Below are 16305 nucleotides of genomic sequence, written 5' to 3' on the forward strand. Positions count from 1 at the left end.
TAGCAGACCGTTGTGAAGGTAGCTTTCTGCTCTGGTATCAGATTCACCATTCTTGTGCAGAAGCAGGATACAAATTATGATGTTGCAATAGAAGAAAAGTCCTCTCCAGATGGATGGGAACAATTAAGAATTCTAAAGTGCGTTTGAAAAATATACCATGCGATGAAATTATTATGCTATTTTATTTTATTTTGTGGGTCTGGGGATGGAACCCAGGAGCATTCAACCTCCGGGCTACAGTCCCTGCCCCATTTTTTATTCTTTATTTTGAAACCGGGCCTCACTGAGTTGCAGAGGGCCTCACTAAGTAGCTGAGGCTGTCCGAGAACGGCGATCCTCCGGTCTTAGCCTCCCAAATGCTGGGATTACAAGTGTGCGCCACCACGCCCGGCTTATGCTATTTTAAATAGAACTTAAAAAGTAGATGGGAGCTGGGTGGGGTGCTGCTCACCTGTAATCTCAGTACTTGGGAGACGGAGACAGGAAGATTGCAGGTTCGATCGAGGCCAGCTTCAGCAATTCAGTAAGGATTTCAGCAGCTTAGCGAGATCCTGTTTTAAAATAAAAAGTTTATTTATTTTTTTTTTTAGGGCTGAGGGGGTAGCTCAGAAGTAGAATGCTTCTGGGTTCAATCCGAGTACTAAACTAATTAATTAGTTGACTGAGTATTTAGGAGCCAGTTGTGGTGGCACATGCCTGTAATTTCAGTACATGGGAGTTGGAGACAGGAAGATCACAGGAAGATCATGAGGACCTCAGCAGTTTAATAAGATCCTGTTTCCAAACAAAAAGTAAAATGGGGTTGGAGGTGTGTCTCAGAGGTAGAACAGCCCTAGATTCTATCCTCAGTACTATACTACACACACACACACACACACACACACACACACACACACACATACACACAGTACATGGGAAGAAAGAGGACAGCCATAACCCAAACCACATCAAAATAAATTAAAAAAAAAAAACTCATGTAGGTAAGACAGCTTATTCTACAGAACAGCTAGCTTGCAGGCATTTTTCTTTGATAAGAAAATCAGGTCAGAGGCAGAGCATCATTTTTGTTTATGAGAATAAATTTTTAAAATAGCAAGCGACTACCAAATAAACCTGCTGAAAGTTAATCTTGTCTAATGTGATATAGCAAATACATGGGTCCAGTGTTTAGCTTGCTTCAGGTATGATCTATATTCACTGTCCCAAGACCTGCTCCTGGAAAGCTAATGAACCAGCCCGGTCAGCCCTGGCTCCAGGTTTCACCCAGTATTTTGTGGGCAGGAGCAGAGCTGCACAAGTGATTGCCCTTTAGAAGGCAAACTCGAACGGAGGAATTCCTTTTTAGTTCTTTTTTTTTTTTAAGTCCTCTTTAAGAAAGATGATCTGTCTCAGTAACATGCCTCATCTTTTCCTGATCACTCTCTGCAGACTGCCTTCACCCGGCAATCTGCTACAGCACTGTGCTTTGTTCCGCCAAGGAGCCCTGTCATCTCTCAAGGCAGGGAGAATCATCAATGGCATCTCACTTCAACAAATTAGCCGCAGTGTTTACACTGCAAGTTCTGGGGGCTGAGCTTTCTTGCATTTCAAGAAATTCCCAGGATTCAAATGTTTTTCTAAGAAGGAGGGTTTTCATCCAATGCATGTTCCTCTCTGGTTTAATATTTGTTATTCTATGTGATCCTACTGAATGCGCCAAGCCACACTATTGGAAATATTCACACACACACACACACACACACACACACACACACACACACACTGATGATGCAAATAAAAAGATAGTGTGCTGAGGGGAAAGAGACTTGACATGAAAATTAGGAAAAATTGGGCACGATCCTAGCTGCTTCAGGCAGGCCAATCACTAACTGTGTGGCTTCAGTCAGATCACTTCTCCCTCAGACTTTCTTTCTTCCAGAGTAAAATGAAGAATGAAGGGATTGGGTTAGGTATTTCTAATAGCTCCTCCAGCTCTAGCATACTATATCTTTACCAGACTTCTTTTTCTCCTTCCTCTTCCTCCTCCTCCTCCTCCTCTTCTCTTTTTCCTCTTCTGGGAATTAAACCCAGGAGAATTCTACAACTAAGCTACACACCCAGCTCTATTTTATTTTTTAATTTTGAAGCAGGGTTTTAATAAGTGGGTGAGGCTCTTCTTCAACCTGCTATCCTCCTGTTGCAGCCCCCAAGTACTCGTCTTTATCTTTAGACTTCTAAATGGTACGTAGATAGGAATGAATTTTCTTAAGGTCAAACAATAGGAAACCAGAGTGAACAAGTCCAATGAACAGCTTTCATCCCAAGCAGTAGCCGTGGCAAATGGGGGCATAGAGAAACGAAGGCCCTGGAAGATCACACCCTTGCCTCTGTTCCCACTACCATAGCTCCGAAACAGTGGTATTACGTGGCACGGCTGGGTGACTATGCTTTACTAGTTGTACTACACCTCCTTCAGAACCCAGAGGATGTGATCTTAGCATTTAAAAGACTCCTATTATAGGGCCAAGTCCAAGGGAACAATATAGAAAAACATCAGAGTGGGAAGGGGGGTGACCTCAATAACTTCCCGAAGTTACTTTTAGACCCATGAGTCAATGTAAAGGAAGAACAAGCTTATTAATCAAAAAAATGCTGATCTGCTCAATGTCTAATTATACCTGTCACTTTTGTTGCTCACACCCCAGGCCTGATATGGTTTCTCTCTCCGAAGTCACATGGCTGTGTTTTTAGACCAATTTCTCGTTGTTCTGTGTATTTTCTACGTGACATGTCTCTTTCACGTGACATTTCAAAATTGCCCAGAGAAACACCACAACCTCTTTACAGCACAACCCAGCAACCCAGAGACCACACAAACTCTTTCTTTCCTCCTCTCCCCAGAGCTTTCTGCTGAATTCCCAGCCATGTCTCAAGGCCAAGCTCAAATCCTTCCTCCTCCAAGAAGTCTTTCTCGATCCCTTCCCCGTCAGACTTAATCCCCCCCATGCTTTCTATTCCCCAAGCACTTTGTACCTTTATTATTTTAGCACTTACTTACCGGAGTCTGTCTTACATTAAAGTTATTTTGTGCATATGTCTTTCCTATGACATTTTGAGCTTCTGGAGGCCAGAAACAAGTCTTATTTTTTCTTTCTATTGTTTGCTGTGCCCAGAAAAATGCTTTGCACATAGTAGGGCGCTTAAAGTTGTCCCATAAATTGTGAAGGTACTGAGTGAGTGAAGAGGGAACTGTGTCTTATCCATGCTATTCTTGTCACGTTTTACAAAATGTTTCTTCTGTAGTGAAATGCTTAAGACCATTGCTTCACTTACAAATGCACTAAATAATACAAACACAGTAAGGCAGAACGCCAATTAGGCTTGTAATTTGTTCATATTGCCCTTAAAATAAATTTAGTCTATTTAGTCAATGTCAAGAATGAAATTTGCCAGTAATATTCATTTGCAAGTAAATGTTCCTTTCATTCACCCAATGAATCCATTTATAATGAGACTCTACACACTTTAATTTGGAAGGAATGCATACTTTTAATGAAACACTCCATGCATTTAATTAATCATTTATAACAAGCCATAAAAGACATGAAAAACCATCTTTCCATTTATATGACTGTTTCCTACTATAACAAACTTTTCCACTTTTACTCAAAGCAAAGTTACAGTAATTTCTCTTATAGTATTTTACATTTGTCAATTTCACCATCTCCTCATTCTTTCTATTTTTCCCCCCTGCTCAATCATTTAAACCAAATCAAAGGCTTTTCAAGTGATCTTGGTCTGGATATCAGAGGCCCTCTCTACTCCTTCCTCCACTTGATTAAAAACAAAACATCCTTCAGGTGTTCTTCATAAAATCCTCAAGAGAGACCTGAACATGGTGGTACTTGCCTGTAATCACTGTACTCGGGAGGCTAAAACAGAAGGATCACACATTTGAGGCCATTCTTAGCAACTTGAGTGAGTCCCTCAGCAGCTTAGCAAGTCCCTGCTTCAACAAACAAACAAAAAACAAATAAATAAAAAGGGCTGGGGTGTAGCGCAATCCCCAGTTCAAAACAAAACAAAAAACAAACCAACAAAAAAGCCTCAAAAGTGTGTTTTGAAGTTTGAGCTTCATAGATTTGTAGAAGGCTGCAATAACTTGCCTAACTGCTTTTTTCTTTTATTATACCTTTGTTGTATTTTGGATTCTGTGCAGTGCTCTAAAGCCTGACCTTTTCTGGATAGCCTATATTTGGGGGCCATTTTCTAGGACAGTTCATACTTTGTTCCTCCCCATAGCAGGGCTACTAAACAATAGTGGTTAGTTAGATATGACCTTATGCTGGATAAATCTCAGAATATAGGGCTGTTTCACTTCAGGAGAGTTCCTTTTTGTTTTAAACAAGAGACAAAGAATTATGTTACAAATTTATGACTATAACCATTCATTCATCAAATAGTTATTTACTGTTTGTTGAGTGTCTATTATAAAGAAGGCAAAACTCCACAAGGGCTTACAGTCTTGTTGGGGAGAAGGATTATTATTATTTTTTTTTTTTTTTTTTTTTTGGTGGTACTGGGGACGGAACTCAGGGGCCTTCTATCTCTAGGCTATACTCCCAGACCTATTTTATACTTTATTTGGAAACAGGGTCTCACTAAGTTACTCAGAGCCTCACTAAGTAGTAGCTGCGGGTGGCTTTGAACCTGTGTGACCCTCCTGTTTCAGGCTCCCAAGTGCGGGGATTACAAGTGTGCGCCACCATGACTGGCTGGATTATCATTTTTGATACAATTAAATTACTCTATAATAGAAGAAAAGTCAAGATAGATAAAAGTTAAAATAATCTATGGAATATGAGCAAGAAGCTGTGCAAGTTTTATGAAGAATACAAAAGTAATCAAGCTTGAGAAGTGTGAGCCGGTTGTGGTGGCGCACACTTATAATCCCCACTCTTGGGAGGCTGAGACAGGAGGATCACCAGGTTCAAAGCCAGCCTCAGCTACTTAGTGAGGCTCTCAGCAACTTAGTGAGACCCTGTTTCCAAATAAAATAGAAAAATAGTCCTGCTGCAGAGAGGTTGCTTTTATATGGAGATAGGAGGGCAATTTTCAAGAAGGAAGAGACTTGAAAGCCAAGGGCAGGGAGGAAAAGAGAAAGAAGGGAATGGCCTCCCCCGGGAATGAGCCGGTGCACCCAGCTCTGCTCATTTCTTCACCTTCCTGAGCAGCCACCAGCTACCATCGTGTAGCCTTTTGCTTTTAGAAACATTACTGTAGCCGGGCGTGGTGGTGCACGCTTGTAATTCCAGTACATGGGAGGCTGAGACAGGAGGATCGCAGGTTCATGGCCAGCCTCAGCAACTTAGTGAGGCTCTCTGCAACTTAATGAGACCGTTTCAAAGTAAAGGATAAAAAAATAGAGCTGGGGGTGTAGCTGGAAGGTAGAATGCCCCTGAGTTCAATCCCCAGTACCACACACACACACACACACACACACACACACACACGCACACACGCACACATACACAAAGAAATATTACTCTGCAGCTGGGTGCAATGGCACATGTCTGTGATCCCATAACTTGGGAGACTGAGACCAGAACATAGCAGGTCGGAGGTCAGCATGTGGTAACTTTAGCAAATTTCAAAATGAAAATAAAAGCCGGGCGTGGTGGCGCACGCTTGTAATCCCCGCGCTTGGGAGGCAGAGACAGGAGGATCGCGCAGGTTCGAAGCCAGCCGCGCGCGCTGGCTTAGGAGACCCTGTTTCCAAATAAAAATGTAAAAATAGGTCTGGGAGTGTAGCCCGGAGATAGAAGGGCTTCCAGGAACCCCAGTACCACCAGAAAAAAAAAACAAAAAACAAAAAAACAAAATGAAAATAAAATAGGAAGCCAGGCATGGTGGTGCACGGGTGTAATCCCAGCATTTGGGAGGCTAAGACTAGAGGATCGCGGTTCGTGGACAGCCTCAGCTACTTAGTGAGGCCCTTTGCAACTCACTAAGACCCGGTTTCAAAATAAAGAATAAAAAATAGGCAGGGGGTGTGGCTCAGAGGTCAAATGCCCCTGGGTTCCATGCCCAGACCCACAAAATAAATAAATAAAATAAAAATAAAATAGGGGTGGAGGTGTAGCTCAGAGGTAGAATGAAAAAAAAAAAGTTACTGTGCTACCAAATATCATCTACCCAGCCCTGGGTCTCTCCTCTTTGACTTCTTCATCTTCTGCTAATTGTGAGAAAACTTTCATTGTGGCCAGATTTTCTTTCTTTTAACTACAGTCCTCCTTAATGCCTGGGAACAGAGAACACTGCCACCTGAGGGGCTTCTTCGTTGGTTTTTTTTTTTTTTTTTTTTTTGTGGCACTGGGGTTCCTGGAAGCCCTTCTACTTCCGGGCTATACTCCCAGACCTATTTTATATATTTTTTGAAACAGGGTCTCCTAAGCCAGCGCGCGCTGCTGGCTTCAAACCTGCGCGATCCTCCTGTCTCCACCTCCCGAGCGTGGGGATTACAAGCGTGCGCCACCACACCCGGCGGGTTTCTTCATTTGGGGTCAGAGTCACATCTCACATTGTGAATCATAATGGAAGAGCCAGTGCGCCAGGCAGGGACTCTGTTTCACCAAGAATCCCTATGTTCTTGGCCTTCCTTCCAGAAAAAAAAAAAAAAAAAAGAAGAGAAGAGAAAAGAAAAGAAAAGAACAGAACACAACAGTATGATGATATAGAGCGTGGACTTTCACAACAGCACAGATGATGGTAGCTGCCTGTCGAATGTGTCTAAGTTTAACCAAATGAAAATTAATAGAGATGCAAACATTCAGTTCCTTAGTCCCAGAAACTCCATTTCTGTCCTTCTTTCCTTCCTTCCTTCCTTCCTTCCTTCCTTCCTTCCTTCCTTCCTTCCTTCCTTCCATTTCTTCCTTCCTTCCCTCCTTCCTTCCTTTCTTTCTTCCTCTTTCTTTTTTTTTTTCATTCTTATTTACTTATTGATACTGGGAATTGAACCCAGGGACATTCTACCTCTGAGTTACATCCCAACCCTTCTTTTTTTTATTTTGAAACAGGTTCTCACTAAGTTGCTGATCAATCTCCCAAGTACTGGGATTACAGGCCTCTGCTACTGCACCCAGCCTAGAGGCCACATTGCGAGTGGTCAATAGCTATGTGTGTCCAGTGACTATGGGCAGGGCAGCCGTGGGATACTTGTGACATCAGAGAAAGTTTTGCTGCACAGTGTTGCTCCAGCGCAACACTGTGATTATACCTGTTGATTATGCTCAAGTTACTCCCTGACTCAGTTTCCTCATCTGCAAATGGGGATGACAATAACACCCATTTCCCAGGATTGTTATGAACATTTGAGTTAATATTCACAAAGCACTTAGAACAGCTCATGGCACATAAAGAAGCCTTAGAAAGGATATGTTAAAAAAATAAAAACACTTCATATAGCTGAAATATGGTCATCAAATCCAAAGCCCATCCAACACTGAAGAGAAGGGGTGGGGCGGGGAGTTTGTCCCTGTTGTATCTCCCCAGCGGAGGTTCTCTTCCCGTGGCCTCTCGTGTTTGTTTTGTTCAGCTGGGAAGACCACCAAGCAGGAGCTCTTCTCTATTGCACAGTGAGTGCTTGATAAATATTTATACAAGAAATAATAATGATGTATATGGAAAAGAATCGCTCTATCATCCTGGAGCCGCAGCCACTGCCAAGAAGTAGATGACTTCAAGCCACTCGGCTGTGCTCCACAACAGATTAGCAGAGGAAGGGAAAAACTCAACTTGTTTGGGGATTTATGATGAGAAATAGTTCTGGTAACCAATGTCTCTTGGACCCAACCCAGACTGGTAATCCCACTTGGATAAGTATTTGGGTGTTTTATCATAAATACAAAAGAAAGAAATCTCACTGCCTGGGATGGTCTGAGCGGGTGTTGTTGAATGGAATGCTTCCTCGGCTTCCACCCCACGGGGATGATGGACAGATTGCAAAGAGGGAACCTGATGTCATCAGGGCACATGCTCCTCCACCAACCTTGAGGATTTCTCCTGGCATTAGCACTTTTTATAGCAACAATGAGCCAATGAGACATGTAGACCTTGTCATCAAACAACTACTGACCTTCTCTCAGGCCACTGTCTGTACCCAGTTTGCCCTCTATCCTGCCACCTCTTATTTCTCAATTTTTTTTTCCATTCTTGTAGGTCCTTGTAAAATGCCTTTGCTTTAGGAGGGCTTCTCTGATCATTGCAGTTGGACACACAAATCAAATGCTCTTCTGAAATCTTTGAGCCATTAACAAATTGCTGCCCTCTGTCATGACTACGTAACAAATGACTACGTGCTTACATGTTTATTTCCTCTATCTACCTACTGTCTGAATCCTCTGCATCTGCCTTTGTTTTGCTGCTGTTGTTGTTGTTGTTGTTATCGTTGTTTTGGTACTGGGGACTGAACCCAGGGGCATTCTGCCTCTTAGCTCCACCCCCAGGCCTATTTTATTTTGAAGTAGGATGTCACTAAATTGCCGAGGGCCTTGTTAAGTTGCTGGTGCTGACTTCAAATCTGCAATCCTCCTATCTCAGCCTCCCAAGTATATTGGGATTACAGGTGTGTGCCACCACATACAGCCTTCCACTATATTTTAATCATAGTAACAGTTGCTCTGTATCTCAGTTTGCTGGATGCCTATTCCAAAGTCACTTTCTCCCTTTTATTTAAAACAGAGCTCTGATTTTTATGTAGGTTTGCTCTATATATTCTTTAAATGCAACTGAAATTCAACAAGTAAAATAGTGGTCAAACTCTTTGACAGGTAGATATGGCCATTTGCCTAAGGGCATATCCAATAAGATAAAAGAACAAGTGTAATATAGAACTTCTGCAAGTCTCCATTGCTGCTTGTAATATAGATGCAATGGCTGGAGTATTGGCAACCACATCAGATCCTGGGGTGATATTCAAATGCTGAGCCAGAAACCTCAGCAGAGTTAAACGGTTTAGTGTATAAAGTCTTTGGGAATTACCATTCCAGCCCAGATTACCTACTTCTAGGTGTAAACAACGGAACCTCATCCTAAGTACAAATTCGATGATTATTTCATTAATTGTTGTATTTAATGTGATTATACCTACTTTCTGCCTTATAATTTTGATTAATCTTAAATTTTTATTCATACACACACACACACACACACACACACATATATATATATATATATATATATATATATTTTTTTTTTTTTTTTTACTAATAGCTTTCTATTTTAGAACAGTTTTAGGTTCATGGTAAAACTGAGAAACAACTCCAGAGTGCCTTGATAGCGCCCACTCATCCACACAGGCCCAGCCTCCCCAGCCATCAGTATCCCACATTGTGCGCTTTTTATGACTGATGAAGCCTTATGTTAGGAAAAGCTCCCCTCTACCACGCCCTTCCTCCATGCTTCTGCCTCACCGCAGGCTCAAAGAAGCAGAGCCAGCCGACCGTAGACCGCGTCCTCTGATCCAGCGAGTCAAGCTTTTCCTCTAAGCGGGTATTGTTAGATATTTTGGCCACAGCAACACAAAGCTGACAAACCTAAGCGTTGTATAGTCTGTGGGTTTTGACAGATGTACAATGACATTTAAACACCCTTGCACAGAATAATTTCATGTCCCTAAAAATCCTCTGCGCGTGGCGGCGCACGCTTGTCATCCCAGCATTTGGGAGGCTGAGACGGGAGGATCGCGGTTCACAGAGTCTCAGCTCCTTAGAGACGCCCTCTGCAACTCAGTGAGACCCTGTTTCAAAATAAAGAATAAAAAGTAGGGCTGGGAGTGTAGCTCGAGGTAGAATGTCCCGGGGTTCCATTTCCAGTACCACGTGAGCATGCAGGAGCACACGTGCACACACACACACACACACACACACACACACACACACACACCTATTAGTCCCTGTCAATCCCTCCTCCCCTCTGCCCAAACCTTTGACAACCACTGACCTTTTCACTATCTTCATCTTTCTGCCTTTTCCAGAATGTTCGCATAGTTGGTCTTGCATAGTGCGCAATTTTTTCAGATAAGCGTCTTTCACTTAATAATTTATATGCCTTTAAATTCCCTTCATATCTTTTTAGCTCATTTCTGTCCAATATATGGATAATGTTCAGTTTATTTATTCATTCACCTATGGAAGACCATCTTGACTTTTCCAAGTTTGGACAATTATAATAAAGGTGCTATATGCTTTCGTGTATGAGTTCTTGTGTGGACCTAAGTTGCTAACGCATTTGGGAAAATGACTGCTGAATGGTATGGTCAAAAGCATGTTTAGTTTTGTAGGAAACTCAGAATTCCCTTTCAGAGCAACTGTACCGTTTTGTATTTCCAAAAGCAGTGAGAGAGGTCATGATGCTTTAGCCTGCATTTAGTGTTAGTGTTTTTGGATTTTTGCTATTCTAATAGGTGTGTAGTGGTCTCCTATTATTTATTTATTTATTTATTTATTTATTTATTTACTTACTTATTATTTATTGCAGGACCAGGGGTGGAACCCAGGAGCATTCTACCTCCAAGCTATACTCCCAGCCCTATTTTTTTATTCTTTATTTTGAAACAGGGTCTCACTGAGTTGCAGAGGGCCTCACTAAGGAGCTAAGGCTGTCCTCAAACTGCAATTCTCCTGTCTCAGCCTCCCAAATGCTGGGATTACAAGCGTGCGCCACCCCAGCCAGCCTCTCGTTGTTGTTGTTGTTTTAATTTTCAGTTCCCTAATATGTGTGTGTGTGTGTGTGTGTGTGTGAGAGAGAGAGAGAGAGAGAGAGAGAGAGAGAGAGAGAAGACAGAGACACACACACACACACACACACACACACACACACACACACACACACGGGATTGAACTCAAGGGCATTCTACCTCCAAGCTACACCCCCAGCCCTATTTTACTTTGTATTTGGAAACGAGATTGCTAGGCTGATGAGAGCCTGGCTAAGTTGCTGAGGCTGTTTTGTTTTTGTTTTTGTTTTTTTTTTTTTGGTGGTACTGGGGTTCCTGGAAACCCTTCTATCTCTGCATTACACTCACAGATCTATTTTATATTTTCATTTGGAAACAGGGTCTCTTAAGCCAGCAAGGCTGGCTTCAAACCTGCGCGATCCTCCTGTCTCCGCCTCCCAAGCGTGGGGATTACAAGTGTGTGCCACAACGCCAGGCTTGCTGAGGCTGTTTTTGAACTTGTGATTCTCCTGCCTCAGCTGAAACTATGGGCATCTGCCACCAGGCCTGGCTTTCCCTACGATGCTGAGCATCATTTCAGGATCTTTTAAAATATACTTTTTAATGATAATTTTAAATAATTCTTTCTTCCTAAAGTGTGTGAGAAAAAAGTCAGCATTGTTACCACTTCTACCGGGAAGCAGAGGAAACAGAGACACAAAAAGCTTCCTGATTTGTCTACAATCTTTTTTTTTTTATTTTTTACCGTGTGTGTGTGTGTGTGTGTGTGTGTGTGTGTGTGTGTGTGTGTGTGGCACTGGGGATTGAACCCAGGGGATTATACCTCTGAGCTACACCAGCCCTTATTTATTTATTTATTCATTTATTTATTCATTCATTCATTCATTTATTTATTTTGGTGGTACTGGGGATGAAACCTTCTACCTCTGGGCTACACTTCCAGACCTATTTTATATATTTTTTGGAAACAGGGTCTCTTAAGCCAGCGCAGCTGGCTTGGAACCTGCGCAATCCTCCTGTCTCTGCTTCCCAAGTGCGGGGATTACAAGCGTGCGCCACCACGCCGGGTGTGCCCTTTTTACTTTGGAACAAGGTTTCACTAAGTTGCTGGCCTCAAATCTGTGACCCTCTTGCCTCAGCCTCCCAAGTACTAGTATTACAGCTATGTGCTTGCTTGCCCAGCTTGTCTGCGATCAGGTTAGGAATGCTAAGTCATAGTTAGACTTGTATAACCACGTCTAGATAAGTTCACGTAGGCTTCATTGTTAAACAATCAAAGATTGCTTTCTCTGCTTGATAGGAGCTAAGAAGTTTTTTTCCACACTTCAAGGGGTGGCTCTGTCTGCGTTGTCCATGTAATACTGAAGAAAGGTGAAATTTGGTACACCAAGAAGGGAAATTAAAAAGTCACTGTGAAATTCATGCTTAGCTGCCAGAGGATGTCATGCTGGGCAGGACCACTTCTTGCTTAATTTGGGGCACACTTCCCTTTCCTTTATCTTGAGAAATAAAAGCAAAAAAAAAAATATTTTCCAGCCCGCACAGTGGTGCATGCCTGTAATCCCAACTCTTTGGGGGCGTAGGTAGGAGGATTGAAAGATCAAGGCCAGCCTGTATGATCTAGTAAGTCCTGTCTGAAAAGAAAAATAAAAAGGGTTGAGAGGGGTAGCTCAGAGGTAGAATGTCCTTGGGTTCACTCCCCAGTACCAACATAAATAATTTTTTTGTGTGTGTATGTGGTACTAGATATCAAACCCAAGGGCTTTCTACTTCCAAGATATACCTCCAGCCCTATTTTATTTTTTTTATTTGAAACAAAGTCTTGCTAAATTTCTGATAGCCTCACAAAGTTGCCAATGCTGGCTTCAAACATGTGATCCTCCTGTCTCAGCTTCCCAAGTAGTGGGATTACAAGTGTACACTACCATGACCAGCTCTTATTCATGAATTTCAACACCGCCATATTCTGAATGTCTTGGTTCCCAAGAAGCTCTGAATCTGCGCTTGGAGTCCAGCCTGGTATAACTAGTCACCAAAGCTCTCCTAGGTGTCGAAGAACAAGTGAATAGCTTGAAATTAAGTTGCAAAGTAGGGCACACATCATAATTCCCTGCTCATAAAAAATAAAAATCAAACTCCTTAAGAAAGAAAATCAGGCCAGGAACTTTTAAAATAAACACATTTTAAAGATGGATATGCTCCTGTAGAGAGGAATTTCTCCCGGGCTTTTGAGTTGTACCATTTTGCCACCCAGTCGTGTGAATTTGTAGTTTTGTATGTACACCATGGAAGAGATGCCACTTTGGGGCAATACTTAGTGACGTGTGGGTATCAAATTTGGGCAGTGCTGGTGGGGGAAGGGAGAGGGTCCTTGGGAGTTTAAGTAAACTTCTGTTCATTCAATAGGGCCTGTCCCACATCCCACACATACATTTTTGGCACTGCTCTGAGTCCATCAGTCAGCTTTTTTTTTTATTGCTTTACAATATTGAAGAATTAAGTTGACAAACTAGAAAAGCAAAAGTGGTTCTGTGAAGCCAAAATAAGAAACAAAGAAAAGGAAGATTATGAGGGAAAGAGAAGAAAAAAAAAAAACCTCAAAGCTTGGAGTAGAATTCTCCCCTTTTTCTCACATTGGATTGTGTTTTAGTTATTGTGTCCTCTAAAGAGCCCACTTATTAATGGACGGATATAAATGAGTCATGAGGGTTAGAATCCCAGAACTGGATAAATCTACTATAATGGATTTACCTGGTTAGAACCCAGTAAACCATAGGGTGTGGCTGGGGGAGGTGGTCCTAGCGGTGCGGCCTTGGAGATTATTTATGGTTCCCACTCTCTCTCTTGCTTCTGGTCTCTAGGATGTGAGAAGCACAGTCCATCCATCTGTCTTGCACCACCATGGTCTGACATCCACAGTCCCCGGCCTCACATGGACTGAACCCTAAACTATATGAAAATAAATTTTCTTTTCTCTAAGTTATATGGTCAGTCTTTTAGATTATAGCTGCAAGAATAATTAATGCTGACCAGGACAGTTAATAACCTGCAGAGTTGCTGCTTCCTTTTTAAAGAACAATGCTCGTGGCTTAGCCTATGCCAATATCAGCAAGTGGATTGTTGGGCCCTACTCAGGTGGGTCTGGCCTTTCTGCTTTGTCCAGGGGAACTATGCTGGGCTACATCTCTGAGCATCGGTGATTTGAGATAACCAGACATCATAAGCCATCACTTGCCACAGGATTCTGTACTCCACTGGAACACATATATTTCATAGCATATATCTGACAGTTAGAAGGCTTGGGGATATACTGGACTATCTTTCTTAGCATGGCTTCATAAGAAATCAAGAGACACACACTCCCAGGATTGTAATAGTGGCTCAGTGGCAGCCTCATGAACTCAAGATGTCTCTGATTTTTCAAATTCTTCTCAACTCCACCATGATGGCCATGGTCCTCAGGTATGTCATAAATGGCTGCCAAAGTTCCAAGCATCACATTTTTTTTCACAGCTAGATCAAGCAGACAAAGAAAGGGTGGTAGGGGAAAGCTCTTTCCTTCCCATCCCTCTCTTTTTATCCAAAAAGGAAAGTATCTCCCAGAACCCCCTAAGCCAGAAATTGCCAAAACTGTGTCACATAGTCTATTCTAGAGGCAAGATAAGGCTGAAAAACTGGATGCCTGTTTGGAATTTTGAGTTTTTATCGTGGGAATGAGCTATGCTAAGGAAGAAATGACAGGAGGAGGAGGCTGTGTAGACACTCGGGTCTGCAATCATCGTCAGTTTATAAAAATTGCTGGGTACCCAAAGGGAAAACCTACACCGAAACAAAGGATATTTAGGGATCTTACTGGGTTGTAGGACTGTCACAAAATCAAATGACTGTTTTGAGGAGTTAGCTAAACCTCTACAATAGCACTCGGTTGATTCTGCACTGATTTTTTTCTGTATTGGGGATTGAACACAGGGGCATTTCTACCCCTGAGATACACCTCTGACCCTTTTTATCTTTTATTTTGAAACAGGTCTCACTGTGTTGCTGAGGGTCTCACTAAACTCCTGGGACAAGTCTTCAACCTTCAAATCTACTTTCTCAGCCTCCCAAATACTGGGATTATAGGTATGTGCCACTGCTCCTATCAGGCACTCTAATCTTAACACAAAAAAATAATAACACTGGTTATGAGCTGAGAGACTAAATCTTTGGACCAGGAGACTGATTTTGCTATTCTTCTTGTTGCCTGTCTCCCATAGTTTGTTCCTTAATTCTTCTGGTCCCAGATGGGACTCGCTCAATATAACTTAGCTCTCATTGATTCCCTGGGGCCCACATGTTTTCCACCGAACCACTGAAGTTGAATATTTTCACAAAATTTCCCATGGAGAAATGGAGGGTGAGAACCCACCCAGTCCCATAAAATCTGCCATCCCCTCTTCCAGGATCTTCAATCATCGCCAAACTCAGAGTACTGCAGCTCAAAAACACATTTTCTTTTTCTGCTTAAGATGAAAGGAGTATTTTGAAATAGCCAGTCCTCCCAGACTGGATTCATTCTGGCTCTCAAGAGTCTCCATGCATTGAGATGATCTTCCCCTTCCCTGTGGAAATGCTCCAGTTCCTTTTATTTGCTTGAACAATGTGTTGGTTGGAAATTTGAAATTCTCTCATGCTAGGAATGCAAATATCCTTAGCTCTCATAAAATGATCTTCTCTTCATAAAAGAACAGAGATTGCCACAAAACACAATACTTTGTCTGGGTTCAACTTGAAGAATTGAAAATATTTGTGTTACCTTGGTTTTCAATAGGAGCTGCTCAGTGAAATCAAATCACTGTTTTTCAGGGCTAATATCCCCACCTCCTGTTTAGCCAGATTCAGATGTACCACAGGCGAGGCAAGAGAGAAGGGAAGTCAAGCCTGTTGCACCTGGCCATTGTGTAACATTCCTAGGCTGGATTGTGACGAGGAATTCCTCTTCACCCCTTCCTCCTCATGTGATCAGTTTACATCCCAGAACATGAGACTTCATTTCCTTTTGTCTTTTTTTTGTCCTAGTTTACATAGCTTCAAATGCTGGTCATGCTCATAAAATTATTTAATCTCCCTTCAAATTCAAATCTATCCTGCCTGTACTGTGCCCTGGCTTAAAGAATGCCACAGGTTGACCATGCCGGTTAGTTTGTAAAGAAGCAGGGCATTTGTATCACTTTTCTCCCTGTGTATTTTCTACCTGCTCGTTGAAATAAATTTGGAATAAGATCAGACATGAATACATTTTTTTTCCTTATTCTCTGGAAGTCACCTTTGATTTTGGTTAAACAGGCTTAAGAATGTTGTTGCCTCAACACCAACTGAGAAATGAAGTGAGTGGACGTGAGCAGACAGAACTGAAGTGGACCCTGGGTGCAGCGAAGTGGACACAGAGCTATTATCTAGAAACCTTCTTTCTCAGGGTGGGCTTCAGTACCCTCTACACCTGATGAAGGTTCCACCCTGAAATAGCTCCTTGGATGTCTGGGTGTGCTGCAGGCCATTCCAAGGGAACTTCCAACTCAGTAGGGAAAAGCTCTGAGAGTTTGGTAGTCAAC

The sequence above is a fragment of the Muscardinus avellanarius genome (genome assembly GCF_963383645.1).
Source record: "Muscardinus avellanarius genome assembly, chromosome: 11".
NCBI classification, from domain to species: domain Eukaryota; kingdom Metazoa; phylum Chordata; class Mammalia; order Rodentia; family Gliridae; genus Muscardinus; species Muscardinus avellanarius.